The sequence below is a fragment of the Taudactylus pleione genome, unplaced genomic scaffold, assembly GCF_031769625.1.
Source record: "Taudactylus pleione unplaced genomic scaffold, aTauple2 ptg000454l, whole genome shotgun sequence".
Taxonomy (NCBI): Eukaryota; Metazoa; Chordata; class Amphibia; order Anura; family Myobatrachidae; genus Taudactylus; species Taudactylus pleione.
In genome coordinates this window covers 3349617-3363831 of record NW_028284856.1, presented here as the reverse complement: position 1 = coordinate 3363831, position 14215 = coordinate 3349617, and the positions used below count along the sequence as shown (strand labels likewise).

The window sequence follows — 14215 nt, the reverse complement described above, 5'->3', positions numbered from 1 at the left end:
GAAGGTGTACATTCTTAAACAGTTTGTGATTTTCCCACTCTGCACTATGTTCCATTTCACAAAAACGACACATTGCTTAAAAGACACTCGCCCGAACAGACCCTTGAACCCTGGACCCTCAGATTAAAAGTCTGATGCTCTACCGACTGAGCTATCCAGGCTCTTCTGTGATAGGTCGCAAAAATGCAGAAAGTTCGTAATACAAAAAAGAAGTCATATCAAATGATGACAACTACTAGTTACTGTGCAATTACTAAAGTTGGAAAATCTCTCTATCACTAAAAGTATTATCTGAATAGCTTGACATTTAGTGTCTATTGATGAAATACATTTAATTTGCCTCTTGGTTGAAGGTGTACATTCTTAAACAGTTTGTGATTTTCCCACTCTGCACTATGTTCCATTTCACAAAAACGACACATTGCTTAAAAAACACTCGCCCGAACAAGGACTTGAACCCTGGACCCTCAGATTAAAAGTCTGATGCTCTACCGACTGAGCTATCCAGGCTCTTCTGTGATAGGTCGCAAAAATGCAGAAAGTTCGTAATACAAAAAACAAGTCATATCAAATGATGACAACTACTAGTTACTGTGCAATTACTAAAGTTGGAAAATCTCTCTATCACTAAAAGTATGAACTGAAAAGCTTGACATTTAGTGTCTCTTGATGAAATACATTTAATTTGCCTCTTGGTTGAAGGTGTACATTCTTAAACAGTTTGTGATTTTCCCACTCTGCACTATGTTCCATTTCACAAAAACGACACATTGCTTAAAAGACACTCGCCCGAACAGGGACTTGAACCCTGGACCCTCAGATTAAAGTTCTGATGTTTTACCGACTCCAGGCTCTTCTGGAGTTTGTCGCAAACCTATAGAAAGTTCGTAATACTAAAACCAAGTAAATTCAAATGGTGACAACTACTGTGCAATTACTAAAGTAGGAAAATCTCTCTATCACTAAAAGTATGATATGAATAGCTTGACATTTAGTGTCTATTGGTGAAATACATTTAAATTTGCCTCTTGGTTGAAGGTGTACATTCTTAAACAGTTTGTGATTTTCCCACTCTGCACTATGTTCCATTTCACAAAATGACACATTGCTTAAAAGACACTCGCCCGAACAGACCCTTGAACCCTGGACCCTCAGATTAAAAGTCTGATGCTCTACCGACTGAGCTATCCAGGCTCTTCTGTGATAGGTCGCAAAAATGCAGAAAGTTCGTAATACAAAAAACAAGTCATATCAAATGATGACAACTACTAGTTACTGTGCAATTACTAAAATTGGAAAATCTCTCTATCACTAAAAGTATTATCTGAATAGCTTGACATTTAGTGTCTATTGATGAAATACATTTAATTTGCCTCTTGGTTGAAGGTGTACATTCTTAAACAGTTTGTGATTTTCCCACTCTGCACTATGTTCCATTTCACAAAAACGACACATTGCTTAAAAGACACTCGCCCGAACAGGGACTTGAACCCTGGACCCTCAGATTAAAGTTCTGATGTTTTACCGACTCCAGGCTCTTCTGGAGTTTGTCGCAAACCTATAGAAAGTTCGTAATACTAAAACCAAGTAAATTCAAATGGTGACAACTACTGTGCAATTACTAAAGTAGGAAAATCTCTCTATCACTAAAAGTATGATATGAATAGCTTGACATTTAGTGTCTATTGGTGAAATACATTTAATTTGCCTCTTGGTTGAAGGTGTACATTCTTAAACAGTTTGTGATTTTCCCACTCTGCACTATGTTCCATTTCACAAAAACGGCACATTGCTTAAAAAACACTCAACCGAACAGGGACTTGAACCCTGGACCCTCAGATTAAAAGTCTGATGCTCTACCGACTGAGCTATCCAGGCTCTTCTGTGATAGGTCGCAAAAATGCAGAAAGTTCGTAATACAAAAAACAAGTCATATCAAATGATGACAACTACTAGTTACTGTGCAATTACTAAAATTGGAAAATCTCTCTATCACTAAAAGTATTATCTGAATAGCTTGACATTTAGTGTCTATTGATGAAATACATTTAATTTGCCTCTTGGTTGAAGGTGTACATTCTTAAACAGTTTGTGATTTTCCCACTCTGCACTATGTTCCATTTCACAAAAACGACACATTGCTTAAAAGACACTCGCCCGAACAGGGACTTGAACCCTGGACCCTCAGATTAAAGTTCTGATGTTTTACCGACTCCAGGCTCTTCTGGAGTTTGTCGCAAACCTATAGAAAGTTCGTAATACTAAAACCAAGTAAATTCAAATGGTGACAACTACTGTGCAATTACTAAAGTAGGAAAATCTCTCTATCACTAAAAGTATGATATGAATAGCTTGACATTTAGTGTCTATTGGTGAAATACATTTAATTTGCCTCTTGGTTGAAGGTGTACATTCTTAAACAGTTTGTGATTTTCCCACTCTGCACTATGTTCCATTTCACAAAAACGACACATTGCTTAAAAGACACTCGCCCGAACAGACCCTTGAACCCTGGACCCTCAGATTAAAAGTCTGATGCTCTACCGACTGAGCTATCCAGGCTCTTCTGTGATAGGTCGCAAAAATGCAGAAAGTTCGTAATACAAAAAACAAGTCATATCAAATGATGACAACTACTAGTTACTGTGCAATTACTAAAGTTGAAAAATCTCTCTATCACTAAAAGTATGAACTGAAAAGCTTGACATTTAGTGTCTCTTGATGAAATACATTTAATTTGCCTCTTGGTTGAAGGTGTACATTCTTAAACAGTTTGTGATTTTCCCACTCTGCACTATGTTCCATTTCACAAAAACGACACATTGCTTAAAAGACACTCGCCCGAACAGGGACTTGAACCCTGGACCCTCAGATTAAAGTTCTGATGTTTTACCGACTCCAGGCTCTTCTGGAGTTTGTCGCAAACCTATAGAAAGTTCGTAATACTAAAACCAAGTAAATTCAAATGGTGACAACTACTGTGCAATTACTAAAGTAGGAAAATCTCTCTATCACTAAAAGTATGATATGAATAGCTTGACATTTAGTGTCTATTGGTGAAATACATTTAATTTGCCTCTTGGTTGAAGGTGTACATTCTTAAACAGTTTGTGATTTTCCCACTCTGCACTATGTTCCATTTCACAAAATGACACATTGCTTAAAAGACACTCGCCCGAACAGGGACTTGAACCCTGGACCCTCAGATTAAAGTTCTGATGTTTTACCGACTCCAGGCTCTTCTGGAGTTTGTCGCAAAAGTATAGAAAGTTCGTAATACTAAAACCAAGTAAATTCAAATGGTGACAACTACTGTGCAATTACTAAAGTAGGAAAATCTCTCTATCACTAAAAGTATGATATGAATAGCTTGACATTTAGTGTCTATTGGTGAAATACATTTAATTTGCCTCTTGGTTGAAGGTGTACATTCTTAAACAGTTTGTGATTTTCCCACTCTGCACTATGTTCCATTTCACAAAATGACACATTGCTTAAAAGACACTTGCCCGAACAGGGACTTGAACCCTGGACCCTCAGATTAAAAGTCTGATGCTCTACCGACTGAGCTATCCAGGCTCTTCTGTGATAGGTCGCAAAAATGCAGAAAGTTTGTAATACAAAAAACAAGTCATTTCAAATGATGACAACTACTAGTTACTGTGCAATTACTAAAGTAGGAAAATCTCTCTATCACTAAAAGTATGAACTGAAAAGCTTGACATTTAGTGTCTCTTGATGAAATACATTTAATTTGCCTCTTGGTTGAAGGTGTACATTCTTAAACAGTTTGTGATTTTCCCACTCTGCACTATGTTCCATTTCACAAAAATGAAACATTGCTTAAAAGACACTCGCCCGAACAGGAACTTGAAACCTTGACCCTCAGATTAAAGTTCTGATGTTTTACCGACTCCAGGCTCTTCTGGAGTCTGTCGCAAACCTATAGAAAGTTCGTAATACTAAAACAAGTAAATTCAAATGGTGACAACTACTGTGCAATTACTAAAGTAGGAAAGTCTCTCTATCACTAAAAGTATGATATGAATAGCTTGACATTTAGTGTCTATTGATTAAATACATTTTATTTGCCTCTTGGTTGAAGGTGTACATTCTTAAACAGTTTGTGATTTTCCCACTCTGCAATATGTTCCATTTCACAAAATGATACATTGCTTAAAAGACACTCGCCCGAACAGGGACTTGAACCCTGTACCCTCAGATTAAAAGTCTGATGCTCTACCAACTGAGCTATCCAGGATTTTCTGTGATAGGTCGCTAAAATGCAGAAAGTTCGTAATACAAAAAACAAGTCATTTCAAATGATGACAACTACAAGTTACTGTGCAATTACTAAAGTAGGAAAATCTCTCTATCACTAAAAGTATGAACTATAAAGCTTGACATTTAGTGTCTCTTGATGAAATACATTTAAGTTGCCTCTTGGTTGAAGGTGTACATTCTTAAACAGTTTGTGATTTTCCCACTCTGCACTATGTTCCATTTCACAAAAACGACACATTGCTTAAAAGACACTCGCCCGAACAGGGACTTGAACCCTGGACCCTCAGATTAAAGTTCTGATGTTTTACCGACTCCAGGCTCTTCTGGAGTTTGTCGCAAACCTATAGAAAGTTCGTAATACTAAAACCAAGTAAATTCAAATGGTGACAACTACTGTGCAATTACTAAAGTAGGAAAATCTCTCTATCACTAAAAGTATGATATGAATAGCTTGACATTTAGTGTCTATTGGTGAAATACATTTAATTTGCCTCTTGGTTGAAGGTGTACATTCTTAAACAGTTTGTGATTTTCCCACTCTGCACTATGTTCCATTTCACAAAATGACACATTGCTTAAAAGACACTCGCCCGAACAGACCCTTGAACCCTGGACCCTCAGATTAAAAGTCTGATGCTCTACCGACTGAGCTATCCAGGCTCTTCTGTGATAGGTCGCAAAAATGCAGAAAGTTCGTAATACAAAAAACAAGTCATATCAAATGATGACAACTACTAGTTACTGTGCAATTACTAAAGTTGAAAAATCTCTCTATCACTAAAAGTATTATCTGAATAGCTTGACATTTAGTGTCTATTGATGAAATACATTTAATTTGCCTCTTGGTTGAAGGTGTACATTCTTAAACAGTTTGTGATTTTCCCACTCTGCACTATGTTCCATTTCACAAAAACGACACATTGCTTAAAAGACACTCGCCCGAACAGGGACTTGAACCCTGGATCCTCAGATTAAAGTTCTGATGTTTTACCGACTCCAGGCTCTTATGGAGTTTGTCGCAAACCTATAGAAAGTTCGTAATACTAAAACCAAGTAAATTCAAATGGTGACAACTACTGTGCAATTACTAAAGTAGGAAAATCTCTCTATCACTAAAAGTATGATATGAATAGCTTGACATTTAGTGTCTATTGGTGAAATACATTTAATTTGCCTCTTGGTTGAAGGTGTACATTCTTAAACAGTTTGTGATTTTCCCACTCTGCACTATGTTCCATTTCACAAAATGACACATTGCTTAAAAGACACTCGCCCGAACAGACCCTTGAACCCTGGACCCTCAGATTAAAAGTCTGATGCTCTACCGACTGAGCTATCCAGGCTCTTCTGTGATAGGTCGCAAAAATGCAGAAAGTTCGTAATACAAAAAACAAGTCATATCAAATGATGACAACTACTAGTTACTGTGCAATTACTAAAGTTGGAAAATCTCTCTATCACTAAAAGTATTATCTGAATAGCTTGACATTTAGTGTCTATTGATGAAATACATTTAATTTGCCTCTTGGTTGAAGGTGTACATTCTTAAACAGTTTGTGATTTTCCCACTCTGCACTATGTTCCATTTCACAAAAACGACACATTGCTTAAAAGACACTCGCCCGAAAAGGGACTTGAACCCTGGACCCTCAGATTAAAGTTCTGATGTTTTACCGACTCCAGGCTCTTCTGGAGTTTGTCGCAAAAGTATAGAAAGTTCGTAATACTAAAACCAAGTAAATTCAAATGGTGACAACTACTGTGCAATTACTAAAGTAGGAAAATCTCTCTATCACTAAAAGTATGATATGAATAGCTTGACATTTAGTGTCTATTGGTGAAATACATTTAATTTGCCTCTTGGTTGAAGGTGTACATTCTTAAACAGTTTGTGATTTTCCCACTCTGCACTATGTTCCATTTCACAAAATGACACATTGCTTAAAAGACACTCGCCCGAACAGACCCTTGAACCCTGGACCCTCAGATTAAAAGTCTGATGCTCTACCGACTGAGCTATCCAGGCTCTTCTGTGATAGGTCGCAAAAATGCAGAAAGTTCGTAATACAAAAAACAAGTCATATCAAATGATGACAACTACTAGTTACTGTGCAATTACTAAAGTTGGAAAATCTCTCTATCACTAAAAGTATTATCTGAATAGCTTGACATTTAGTGTCTATTGATGAAATACATTTAATTTGCCTCTTGGTTGAAGGTGTACATTCTTAAACAGTTTGTGATTTTCCCACTCTGCACTATGTTCCATTTCACAAAAACGACACATTGCTTAAAAGACACTCGCCCGAACAGGGACTTGAACCCTGGACCCTCAGATTAAAGTTCTGATGTTTTACCGACTCCAGGCTCTTCTGGAGTTTGTCGCAAACCTATAGAAAGTTCGTAATACTAAAACCAAGTAAATTCAAATGGTGACAACTACTGTGCAATTACTAAAGTAGGAAAATCTCTCTATCACTAAAAGTATGATATGAATAGCTTGACATTTAGTGTCTATTGGTGAAATACATTTAATTTGCCTCTTGGTTGAAGGTGTACATTCTTAAACAGTTTGTGATTTTCCCACTCTGCACTATGTTCCATTTCACAAAATGACACATTGCTTAAAAGACACTCGCCCGAACAGACCCTTGAACTCTGGACCCTCAGATTAAAAGTCTGATGCTCTACCGACTGAGCTATCCAGACTCTTCTGTGATAGGTCGCAAAAATGCAGAAAGTTCGTAATACAAAAAACAAGTCATTTCAAATGATGACAACTACTAGTTACTGTGCAATTACTAAAGTTGAAAAATCTCTCTATCACTAAAAGTATTATCTGAATAGCTTGACATTTAGTGTCTATTGATGAAATACATTTAATTTGCCTCTTGGTTGAAGGTGTACATTCTTAAACAGTTTGTGATTTTCCCACTCTGCACTATGTTCCATTTCACAAAAACGACACATTGCTTAAAAGACACTCGCCCGAACAGGGACTTGAACCCTGGACCCTCAGATTAAAGTTCTGATGTTTTACCGACTCCAGGCTCTTCTGGAGTTTGTCGCAAACCTATAGAAAGTTCGTAATACTAAAACCAAGTAAATTCAAATGGTGACAACTACTGTGCAATTACTAAAGTAGGAAAATCTCTCTATCACTAAAAGTATGATATGAATAGCTTGACATTTAGTGTCTATTGGTGAAATACATTTAATTTGCCTCTTGGTTGAAGGTGTACATTCTTAAACAGTTTGTGATTTTCCCACTCTGCAATATGTTCCATTTCACAAAATGACACATTGCTTAAAAGACACTCGCCCGAACAGGGACTTGAACCCTATACCCTCAGATTAAAAGTCTGATGCTCTACCAACTGAGCTATCCAGGATTTTCTGTGATAGGTCGCTAAAATGCAGAAAGTTCGTAATACAAAAAACACGTCATTTCAAATGATGACAACTACAAGTTACTGTGCAATTACTAAAGTAGGAAAATCTCTCTATCACTAAAAGTATGAACTATAAAGCTTGACATTTAGTGTCTCTTGATGAAATACATTTAATTTGCCTCTTGGTTGAAGGTGTACATTCTTAAACAGTTTGTGATTTTCCCACTCTGCACTATGTTCCATTTCACAAAAACGACACATTGCTTAAAAGACACTCGCCCGAACAGGGACTTGAACCCTGGACCCTCAGATTAAAGTTCTGATGTTTTACCGACTCCAGGCTCTTCTGGAGTCTGTCGCAAACCTATAGAAAGTTCATAATACTAAAACCAAGTAAATTCAAATGGTGACAACTACTGTGCAATTACTAAAGTAGGAAAGTCTCTCTATCACTAAAAGTATGATCTGAATAGCTTGACATTTAGTGTCTATTGATGAAATACATTTAATTTGCCTCTTGGTTGAAGGTGTACATTCTTAAACAGTTTGTGATTTTCCCACTCTGCACTATGTTCCATTTCACAAAATGACACATTGCTTAAAAGACACTCGCCCGAACAGGGACTTGAACCCTGGACCCTCAGATTAAAAGTCTGATGCTCTACCGACTGAGCAATCCCGGCTCTTCTGTGTTAGGTCGCAAAAATGCAGAAAGTTCGTAATACAAAAAACAAGTCATTTCAAATGATGAGAACTACAAGTTACTGTGCAATTACTAAAGTAGGAAAATCTCTCTATCACTAAAAGTATGAACTATAAAGCTTGACATTTAGTGTCTCTTGATGAAATACATTTAATTTGCCTCTTGGTTGAAGGTGTACATTCTTAAACAGTTTGTGATTTTCCCACTCTGCACTATGTTCCATTTCACAAAAACGACACATTGCTTAAAAGACACTCGCCCGAACAGGGACTTGAACCCTGGACCCTCAGATTAAAGTTCTGATGTTTTACCGACTCCAGGCTCTTCTGGAGTCTGTCGCAAACCTATAGAAAGTTCATATTACTAAAACCAAGTAAATTAAAATGGTGACAACTACTGTGCAATTACTAAAGTAGGAAAATCTCTCTATCACTAAAAGTATGATCTGAATAGCTTGACATTTAGTGTCTATTGATGAAATACATTTAATTTGCCTCTTGGTTGAAGGTGTACATTCTTAAACAGTTTGTGATTTTCCCACTCTGCAATATGTTCCATTTCACAAAAACGACACATTGCTTAAAAGACACTCGCCCGAACAGGCACTTGAACCCTGGACCCTCAGATTAAAGTTCTGATGTTTTACCGACTCCAGGCTCTTCTGGAGTTTGTCGCAAATCTATAGAAAGTTCTTAATACTAAAACCAAGTAAATTCAAATGGTGACAACTACTGTGCAATTACTAAAGTAGGAAAATCTCTCTATCACTAAAAGTATGATATGAATAGCTTGACATTTAGTGTCTATTGGTGAAATACATTTAATTTGCCTCTTGGTTGAAGGTGTACATTCTTAAACAGTTTGTGATTTTCCCACTCTGCACTATGTTCCATTTCACAAAATGACACATTGCTTAAAAGACACTCGCTCGAACAGACCCTTGAACCCTGGACCCTCAGATTAGAAGTCTGATGCTCTACCGACTGAGCTATCCAGGCTCTTCTGTGATAGGTCGCAAAAATGCAGAAAGTTCGTAATACAAAAAACAAGTCATTTCAAATGATGACAACTACTAGTTACTGTGCAATTACTAAAGTAGGAAAATCTCTCTATCACTAAAAGTATGAACTGAAAAGCTTGACATTTAGTGTCTCTTGATGAAATACATTTAATTTGCCTCTTGGTTGAAGGTGTACATTCTTAAACAGTTTGTGATTTTCCCACTCTGCACTATGTTCCATTTCACAAAAACGACACATTGCTTAAAAGACACTCGCCCAAACAAGGACTTGAACCCTGGACCCTCAGATTAAAGTTCTGATGTTTTACCGACTCCAGGCTCTTCTGGAGTCTGTCGCAAACCTATAGAAAGTTCGTAATACTAAAACAAGTAAATTCAAATGGTGACAACTACTGTGCAATTACTAAAGTAGGAAAGTCTCTCTATCACTAAAAGTATGATCTGAATAGCTTGACATTTAGTGTCTATTGATGAAATACATTTAATTTGCCTCTTGGTTGAAGGTGTACATTCTTAAACAGTTTGTGATTTTCCCACTCTGCACTATGTTCCATTTCACAAAATGACACATTGCTTAAAAGACACTCGCCCGAACAAGGACTTGAACCCTGGACCCTCAGATTAAAAGTCTGATGCTCTACCGACTGAGCTATCCCGGCACTTCTGTGTTAGGTCGCAAAAATGCAGAAAGTTCGTAATACAAAAAACAAGTCATTTCAAATGATGAGAACTACAAGTTACTGTGCAATTACTAAAGTAGGAAAATCTCTCTATCACTAAAAGTATGAACTATAAAGCTTGACATTTAGTGTCTCTTGATGAAATACATTTAATTTGCCTCTTGGTTGAAGGTGTACATTCTTAAACAGTTTGTGATTTTCCCACTCTGCACTATGTTCCATTTCACAAAAATGACACATTGCTTAAAAGACACTCGCCCGAACAGGGACTTGAACCCTGGACCCTCAGATTAAAGTTCTGATGTTTTACCGACTCCAGGCTCTTCTGGAGTCTGTCGCAAACCTATAGAAAGTTCATATTACTAAAACCAAGTAAATTAAAATGGTGACAACTACTGTGCAATTACTAAAGTAGGAAAATCTCTCTATCACTAAAAGTATGATCTGAATAGCTTGACATTTAGTGTCTATTGATGAAATACATTTAATTTGCCTCTTGGTTGAAGGTGTACATTCTTAAACAGTTTGTGATTTTCCCACTCTGCAATATGTTCCATTTCACAAAAACGACACATTGCTTAAAAGACACTCGCCCGAACAGGCACTTGAACCCTGGACCCTCAGATTAAAGTTCTGATGTTTTACCGACTCCAGGCTCTTCTGGAGTTTGTCGCAAATCTATAGAAAGTTCTTAATACTAAAACCAAGTAAATTCAAATGGTGACAACTACTGTGCAATTACTAAAGTAGGAAAATCTCTCTATCACTAAAAGTATGATATGAATAGCTTGACATTTAGTGTCTATTGGTGAAATACATTTAATTTGCCTCTTGGTTGAAGGTGTACATTCTTAAACAGTTTGTGATTTTCCCACTCTGCACTATGTTCCATTTCACAAAATGACACATTGCTTAAAAGACACTCGCCCGAACAGACCCTTGAACCCTGGACCCTCAGATTAGAAGTCTGATGCTCTACCGACTGAGCTATCCAGGCTCTTCTGTGATAGGTCGCAAAAATGCAGAAAGTTCGTAATACAAAAAACAAGTCATTTCAAATGATGACAACTACTAGTTACTGTGCAATTACTAAAGTAGGAAAATCTCTCTATCACTAAAAGTATGAACTGAAAAGCTTGACATTTAGTGTCTCTTGATGAAATACATTTAATTTGCCTCTTGGTTGAAGGTGTACATTCTTAAACAGTTTGTGATTTTCCCACTCTGCACTATGTTCCATTTCACAAAAACGACACATTGCTTAAAAGACACTCGCCCAAACAAGGACTTGAACCCTGGACCCTCAGATTAAAGTTCTGATGTTTTACCGACTCCAGGCTCTTCTGGAGTCTGTCGCAAACCTATAGAAAGTTCGTAATACTAAAACAAGTAAATTCAAATGGTGACAACTACTGTGCAATTACTAAAGTAGGAAAGTCTCTCTATCACTAAAAGTATGATCTGAATAGCTTGACATTTAGTGTCTATTGATGAAATACATTTAATTTGCCTCTTGGTTGAAGGTGTACATTCTTAAACAGTTTGTGATTTTCCCACTCTGCACTATGTTCCATTTCACAAAATGACACATTGCTTAAAAGACACTCGCCCGAACAGGGACTTGAACCCTGGACCCTCAGATTAAAAGTCTGATGCTCTACCGACTGAGCTATCCCGGCTCTTCTGTGTTAGGTCGCAAAAATGCAGAAAGTTCGTAATACAAAAAACAAGTCATTTCAAATGATGAGAACTACAAGTTACTGTGCAATTACTAAAGTAGGAAAATCTCTCTATCACTAAAAGTATGAACTATAAAGCTTGACATTTAGTGTCTCTTGATGAAATACATTTAATTTGCCTCTTGGTTGAAGGTGTACATTCTTAAACAGTTTGTGATTTTCCCACTCTGCACTATGTTCCATTTCACAAAAACGACACATTGCTTAAAAGACACTCGCCCGAACAGGGACTTGAACCCTGGACCCTCAGATTAAAGTTCTGATGTTTTACCGACTCCAGGCTCTTCTGGAGTCTGTCGCAAACCTATAGAAAGTTCATATTACTAAAACCAAGTAAATTAAAATGGTGACAACTACTGTGCAATTACTAAAGTAGGAAAATCTCTCTATCACTAAAAGTATGATCTGAATAGCTTGACATTTAGTGTCTATTGATGAAATACATTTAATTTGCCTCTTGGTTGAAGGTGTACATTCTTAAACAGTTTGTGATTTTCCCACTCTGCAATATGTTCCATTTCACAAAAATGACACATTGCTTAAAAGACACTCGCCCGAACAGGCACTTGAACCCTGGACCCTCAGATTAAAGTTCTGATGTTTTACCGACTCCAGGCTCTTCTGGAGTTTGTCGCAAATCTATAGAAAGTTCTTAATACTAAAACCAAGTAAATTCAAATGGTGACAACTACTGTGCAATTACTAAAGTAGGAAAATCTCTCTATCACTAAAAGTATGATATGAATAGCTTGACATTTAGTGTCTATTGGTGAAATACATTTAATTTGCCTCTTGGTTGAAGGTGTACATTCTTAAACAGTTTGTGATTTTCCCACTCTGCACTATGTTCCATTTCACAAAATGACACATTGCTTAAAAGACACTCGCCCGAACAGACCCTTGAACCCTGGACCCTCAGATTAGAAGTCTGATGCTCTACCGACTGAGCTATCCAGGCTCTTCTGTGATAGGTCGCAAAAATGCAGAAAGTTCGTAATACAAAAAACAAGTCATTTCAAATGATGACAACTACTAGTTACTGTGCAATTACTAAAGTAGGAAAATCTCTCTATCACTAAAAGTATGAACTGAAAAGCTTGACATTTAGTGTCTCTTGATGAAATACATTTAATTTGCCTCTTGGTTGAAGGTGTACATTCTTAAACAGTTTGTGATTTTCCCACTCTGCACTATGTTCCATTTCACAAAAACGACACATTGCTTAAAAGACACTCGCCCAAACAAGGACTTGAACCCTGGACCCTCAGATTAAAGTTCTGATGTTTTACCGACTCCAGGCTCTTCTGGAGTCTGTCGCAAACCTATAGAAAGTTCGTAATACTAAAACAAGTAAATTCAAATGGTGACAACTACTGTGCAATTACTAAAGTAGGAAAGTCTCTCTATCACTAAAAGTATGATCTGAATAGCTTGACATTTAGTGTCTATTGATGAAATACATTTAATTTGCCTCTTGGTTGAAGGTGTACATTCTTAAACAGTTTGTGATTTTCCCACTCTGCACTATGTTCCATTTCACAAAATGACACATTGCTTAAAAGACACTCGCCCGAACAGGGACTTGAACCCTGGACCCTCAGATTAAAAGTCTGATGCTCTACCGACTGAACTTTCCCGGCTCTTCTGTGATAGGTCGCAAAAATGCAGAAAGTTCGTAATACAAAAAACAAGTCATTTCAAATGATGACAACTACTAGTTACTGTGCAATTACTAAAGTAGGAAAATCTCTCTATCACTAAAAGTATGAACTGAAAAGCTTGACATTTAGTGTCTCTTGATGAAATACATTTAATTTGCCTCTTGGTTGAAGGTGTACATTCTTAAACAGTTTGTGATTTTCCCACTCTGCACTATGTTCCATTTCACAAAAACGACACATTGCTTAAAAGACACTCGCCCGAACAGGAACTTGAACCCTTGACCCTCAGATTAAAGTTCTGATGTTTTACCGACTCCAGGCTCTTCTGGAGTCTGTCGCAAACCTATAGAAAGTTCGTAATACTAAAACAAGTAAATTCAAATGGTGACAACTACTGTGCAATTACTAAAGTAGGAAAGTCTCTCTATCACTAAAAGTATGATATGAATAGCTTGACATTTAGTGTCTATTGATGAAATACATTTAATTTGCCTCTTGGTTGAAGGTGTACATTCTTAAACAGTTTGTGATTTTCCCACTCTGCACTATGTTCCATTTCACAAAAATGACACATTGCTTAAAAGACACTCGCCTGAACAGGTACTTGAACCCTGGACCCTCAGATAAAAAGTCTGATGCTCTACCGACTGAGCTATCCAGGCTCTTCTGTGATAGGTCGCAAAAATGCAGAAAGTTCGTAATACAAAAAACAAGTCATTTCAAATGATGACAACT

At 37.1% G+C, this 14215-nt stretch overlaps 6 non-coding genes across 6 annotated transcripts; all 6 read right to left on the bottom strand.

Moving 5' to 3' along the window:
• Positions 1-437: 437 nt before the first annotated feature.
• Positions 438-510, bottom strand: TRNAK-UUU (transfer RNA lysine (anticodon UUU)). Its single transcript has one exon. It is a non-coding gene; the product is annotated as a tRNA-Lys (tRNA).
• Positions 511-3506: 2996 nt separating this feature from the next.
• TRNAK-UUU (transfer RNA lysine (anticodon UUU)) lies at positions 3507-3579 on the bottom strand. Its single transcript has one exon. It is a non-coding gene; the product is annotated as a tRNA-Lys (tRNA).
• Positions 3580-9304: 5725 nt separating this feature from the next.
• TRNAR-UCU (transfer RNA arginine (anticodon UCU)) lies at positions 9305-9377 on the bottom strand. Its single transcript has one exon. It is a non-coding gene; the product is annotated as a tRNA-Arg (tRNA).
• A 1627-nt stretch (positions 9378-11004) lies between these two features.
• TRNAR-UCU (transfer RNA arginine (anticodon UCU)) lies at positions 11005-11077 on the bottom strand. Its single transcript has one exon. It is a non-coding gene; the product is annotated as a tRNA-Arg (tRNA).
• Positions 11078-11686: 609 nt separating this feature from the next.
• TRNAK-UUU (transfer RNA lysine (anticodon UUU)) lies at positions 11687-11759 on the bottom strand. The gene has a single exon. It is a non-coding gene; the product is annotated as a tRNA-Lys (tRNA).
• A 945-nt stretch (positions 11760-12704) lies between these two features.
• TRNAR-UCU (transfer RNA arginine (anticodon UCU)) lies at positions 12705-12777 on the bottom strand. Its single transcript has one exon. It is a non-coding gene; the product is annotated as a tRNA-Arg (tRNA).
• Positions 12778-14215: the final 1438 nt, after the last annotated feature.